This window comes from Mesoplodon mirus (genome assembly GCF_964341445.2).
Source record: "Mesoplodon mirus genome assembly, chromosome: 1".
In the NCBI taxonomy this organism is placed as follows: domain Eukaryota; kingdom Metazoa; phylum Chordata; class Mammalia; order Artiodactyla; family Ziphiidae; genus Mesoplodon; species Mesoplodon mirus.
Window position 1 is genome coordinate 56,416,737 of NC_138976.1, and position 5,468 is coordinate 56,422,204.

At 47.6% G+C, this 5,468-nt stretch overlaps 1 long non-coding RNA gene across 4 annotated transcripts in view; it reads right to left on the minus strand.

Moving 5' to 3' along the window:
* The window catches only part of LOC309810150, a 35,148-nt gene extending 30,240 nt beyond the window's left edge, over positions 1-4,908 (minus strand). For all 4 annotated transcript variants that reach the window (XR_014294949.1, XR_014294950.1, XR_014294951.1 and 1 more), the window contains exons 1-2: positions 4,601-4,908; positions 3,359-3,486 (exon numbers count right to left, since the gene is read on the minus strand). This is a non-coding gene — a long non-coding RNA (uncharacterized lncRNA). The remainder of the gene's footprint in view (positions 1-3,358; positions 3,487-4,600) is intronic.
* Between the last annotated feature and the right edge of the window lie 560 nt (positions 4,909-5,468).

A 5,468-nucleotide genomic window follows, 5' to 3' on the forward strand; every position in this document is an offset into this window, starting at 1 on the left:
ATGTCATCCCCTTTCTAGGGAAAAAATACATGACATTTCATTTTACATTCACCCTCAGGTATTTGTTATGTCTGTACAATGATGGTGCTGTCCCCATCAGTCATTTGAGACCAACATATAGGGAAGTTGTTCTCAACCCTGGCTCTCAATCATTCATGTTCTAAATTTTGAATTCACTGACCAACTTCAGGACTACAAAATTAGAATCTCTAGTTTTGGAGCCAAAAATTTCCATAGTTGTTACTCTGAAATTCTTGTTCATGGTAAACTTACAAACAGTACAGAAAGTAAACAGAATTAATATCTCCTGAAACCTCCCTATCCACCATTCTCACTATCCAGGAGTAACCACTATTTTTAAAAACTTTTAATCAACTTCCCAGAAATATAGGTACACATAATTGTAAACAGCCCTGCCCCAACGCACACATTTAGGAAACCATTCTGCAACTTGTTTTTTTTGATAGTAGATCTTTGACAACTTGCATTAGGAAATAAAGATGCACTTCATTTTTTGTATAGCTGCATAGTTTTGTATTTTATGGATAAACCCAAATTTTTTAAAACCAGTCTCTTATTAACAAACATATAAATTATTTCCTTTTTTTTTGCTACTACATATGCTGCTATAAAGAACCTTTTTTTCATCCTTGTATGAGCAATCTGTATCAATTTATAGAAGTGATATTGCTGAGGCTAAAGGCTCTCTCTTTTTCTCTCACACAAACACACACATACCGTGTATGTCTGCACATATGTGTGTGTAAAATATTTCCATACTTATGTGTGTATATATGTGTATGTGTGTATCTTCAATAATATATATACACGTATATGTGCATATATACTTTTCATACTTAGATGAGTTATAGGAGTGGAACTGCTGAGTCAAAGGGTAATACGTATATTCATGCATATGTAATATGTATTTCTTTCCATACGTATATACACACTACATAAACAGTATACATATTTCCATACATCTATTTATGTATGTGTATATTTGCATACATAAACTCAGTGGAATTGCTGAGTCAAAGGGTATGTATATGCACATACAGTTTTAATAAATACTGTAAAGTTGCCTCCCAAAATGAATGTACCAAGTTACGATAGTATGTAAGAAGACTGTTTTCTGAAACTTTGCCAATGTTATCACTCTTTTTATTTTTGCCACACCTGTAGGTATATGTCAGTGTTTTTGTTACATTTCTTTACTAACCAGTAAAATTGAATATATTTTCAGAATTTTTTGACCATTTGACTATTTGAATATCCTCTACTCTAAACTGCCCGTTATATTATTTGCTAACTTTTCTACTGGGTTATTTTTTTACTCACTTATGTATTTATATATTCTAGAAGTTAATATTTTATATGTGTTCAAATAATAGTTTTTAAATCTTCTAGTGTTTTGTGTCTTATACCTTTGGGGTTTTTAGTTTGAGCATGTGCAATATTAGGGAAGTTTCTCACAGAATTTTGATAATCAAGAGATACCTGAGGGAAAAAGCTAGTGTCCCAGGACATCACGGCTAGAGGGTAGTTGGGTGGCGTGGCACAGACAAGGTATTAGTAAAATGCCCTCTCCTATCTCTGCCTGTGGGATGAATTTGCTGATCCAAAATAGAAAATCATTTTTGAAAAATAGAAAATAATTTTCCTCCATTCAAAAACTCAGATCTGCCAAGTCAGTTTTTAGGCCAAAGGAAGAGAGCAAAGAAAAGCTCCGACATTCAATGATCCTCTTTCTGCAAAAATGACCCATCAATAGTTCACTTCCTATTGACTCTGTTTAGCACAACAGAAAGGGCACAAGGCTTTTAGTCCAAAGATCTTCTTAATGATTCCAGCCCTGGCACTTGCTGGCTATAAAGTATCTAAGATTTGAGTGCCTCTAGGCCTCAGTCTTCTCACCTGTAAAGTAGGGTAGTAATCCAAATTCAAAGAGCCGCTGTGAGGATAAGTAATACAAGCGAAAGTGTGCACAAATAACACTGATCAGCTCTTGATCATACTGTTCTTGAAGAACACAAAGCCAAAGTCATCTGGAATTCCAAACGTGTTTGGAATGCCACAAATTAGTTGTGTTGCTAAAGATTCATCTTCATAATTGTATTTTGCTTAGTCTAATATTAAAATTAGGTAGAATTCCCCTGCATACCACAACTAACAAAACACAGGTGTTGGGTAGCAGGGGAAAACCAAGATGGAATTTAAGTTTTAAGTTTTATATTCATTGAACACAGAGCTTACTGTATAGTAGTAATCTTACTCAGTGCTCTTACTCAAATGGCATTCCCCTGAAGTGGGTAACTCCCCTTATCCCCAGAACAAGTTTGGGGGGAGAGGAAATGGTTATAGGTTAAGCTATACAGGCCCAATCAATACAGACAGATTCCAGAATTTAAACTTGGTTGGGAAACTGAGGCTCAGCAGACCTTTCAGGCATAATAGGATAATGTGAGGTTTAATTTTATGTGTCAACTTGGCTAGGCTGTGGTACCCAATTGTTTGGTCAAACACCAATCAAGATATTGCAGTAAAGGTACTTTTTAGATATAATTAACATTTAAATCCATAGACTTTAAATAAAGCAGATTATCCTCCATAATCTGTGTGGGCCTCATCCAATTAGTTGAAGGCCTTAAGTGAAAAGAGGTTGCCCAAGGAAGAAAGAATTCTGTCTCCAGGCTGCCTTCTGACTCAAAACTGCAACATCAACTCCTCCCTGGGTCTCCAGCCTGCCTACTTGTCTTGCAGACTTCAGACTTGCCAGCCCCACAACTGGGTAAGCCAATTCCTTAAAATAAATCATACAAGCGCACACACACACACACACAATTGGTTTTGTCTCTAGAGAACCCTGACTAATAATTTCAAGAAATGTGTAATACAGGTTTTCTCACCCTCCCGCACCATGGTTTACTGCCGCAGCTAGTAACTCTGCCTGGGTCCAGGAAACCCTTCTCTCTTCCACTTCTCCAGGGTCCTTAAATGATACTGTGCTGAAACTGGGCAGCATTTCCCCTCCAGGATGCTTTCTCTGATTCCCCACCTCCTAAAGTACCCCTCTTCTGTTTGCCATAAAATGAAATCCCCTCACTATAATTGTATGTTTTTACTAGTCCATCTCTCTCCTATGAGGTTTATTTGGGGGGGGGGTGGAGGAGGGGAATCATAGGTGTGGTGCAAGACAGAGCAAGACCGGCCTTCCACGGAGTTTACATACTAACTACTGACAGACAAACAAGTAAACAATTACTTATGATAACTTCTGTATGGTAAGTGCTTTAGGGGAAAAAAAAATACGGTGCCTGGAGGAAGAGTCTCTGAGGGGGGCGGGGGGGGCGGATACCTGAGAAGCGCCCTGAAGGAGTAGGAGCTAGCCTTGTGAAGAGCCAGAAAGCGCATTCATTCTGTCACAGAGGAGCGGCAAGCAGCCTCAGCATGGAGCCTGGGTGTTCCGTAAATTCTGAGGGAGTCCTACAGGAGAGGGGAGAGGTGCATTTGTAAAAGTTATTTAGAGTGGCTATTTAAGCCTGGTCCCTAAGTCTCACTTCAGCCGGCGGGTCAGGAGGTTACATCCTGTGCGGAGGTGAGGGACGGGGAGTGGAAGCAGCCTGCGTGCCGCTGGACCCGGTCTCTCAGTTACAGTACGGTGGCTTGCACCATCCAAGCCTCACTTGCCTCCTCTAGATAGTGAGAGGCTTGGCGTCTGATTCATAGGACCTGTCGTCTGTCTCGCTATGGATCCACTCCTGCAGCTCGGCCAGTAGGCTCGGCCACAAGTAAAGGAAGCCACTTCGAGGCGGGCCACCTTTCAGGCTCCGAAGGCTGGGCCTAGTCCCACATCCTCTCTTACACGCCGGGCCGGCCAGGCCGCGCCTCCAGCCCGCGAGGCTCTCGGCCCATCGAGACTGACTTCAGGCCTGGGAAATTGGGGCATCGGGTCAGCACCGCCCGCCTGAAAGAGGCCTCCTGGGCTCGACCACTCGCCTTCGGGGGAGCCGGCGAACCCGCGCCAAAGCTCCATCCAGCCCGACAGCCGGGACCCGTCAGTCTGCGCTCCGGAACCCGGCTCCTGCGTGTCCTCAGGCCGCCTCGGTGTCCTCGACTCACCCCTCCTTTATGCAGCTCTTTCCTTTCCTTCCCCGCTTTTCCTGTGCCGAGTGGACCCCAGCAGCGCGGGGGGGGGCGGGGGGTGTCCAGAAAGAAAGGGTCAGTGATGTGGAAGAAAAGAGGGGGAAGAGGGAGGAGGGGAGGAGAGAGGAGAGGGACCACGCCGAAGAGTCGGGCAGCAAGAGGGAAGGGTGTCGGAGCGCCGGGCGGAAGGAGGAGGAGGAGGCTGCGGGAGGAACGACCAGTGGACGCGGGGACAACGGGAGAGCGGGGAGCAGCCGTGGGGGAGGGGAGCACCGCGGCAGGAGGAAAGAGGAAGAAGCGTTCAGATGCTTCTCTGAGCGGGATGTTAAAACCGAAAATAAAAATTGCCTGGTGAATGGACTGCTGGCCTAGCCCAGAGCCCTCCGCAACGCGGGGAGCAGGCAGGGGAAGGGGCGCCCCGATCCAGCAGGGGTTGGGGTTCGGCTCCGCCTACCTGGTCCGGCGCGGGGCCCGCCGCTCCAGCGGCGCCAGCGCCACGCAGTGTCCAGATGTCGCAGCAGTTTCCTTTAATTTCGCTCGTTTCCCAAATCGAGAAGTGGAGCATAGCGCCATTTCTTTAAAAACTGACATCCAGCCTCCTGAATGGCGGATAGACCCATGAGATAAATTTGCTTTTTTTTTCTTTCTTTTTCTCTTTTAAATAATCCGGTTTGGAAAAAGGAAGAACCCCCAGCGTGAGGAGCGAGGAATAAAGGAAGGGGGACAGGGAAGCAGGGACGCGAGCTGGACCGCGGCGGTTCCTGATATGGCAGGGTCAGGTGACGGATGTTGCGAGGGGGCGGGCTGCCTGGAGATGCGTTGTGGCGTCAGGACCTTGAGCTGTCACCGCGTGGGGCGCCCGCGCGGAGGGTGGGAAGGTGGCGGCGCGGGCGGGTGAGGGGGCGCGGACAGGGCGGGAAAGAGGAGGTGGGCGGGAGGGAGAGGAACCTAGGACTCTAGCTGCCCGCGCGCGCGCCTCCAGGCGCCTCAGCCCGCCTTTCCCGCGCGCGCTGGGCGCAGAACGGTTCTGGGCTCTGAGGAGGTGGGGGGCGAGCGGGCGCGCGCAGGGAAGGCGGGTGCGCGCGTGCGGGGCGGGGATGGGCTGGGGGCGGCGCGTGGGTCTCAGTTTGCTATCGGGGGGCGGGCGCCGAGCTGCCTTACCTCTGAAGTCAAAAGGCGGCGCAGCGGCCGCCGAGCTCGGCGGTTGCAAGAACATGGTGCGCCGACTCTTGATCACAGTGCGGATTCGGCGCGCGTACGGCCCGCCGCGAGTCAGGGCTTTCGTCGTGCAGATCGCGCGGCCAACGCGTGAGTGGGCAGCG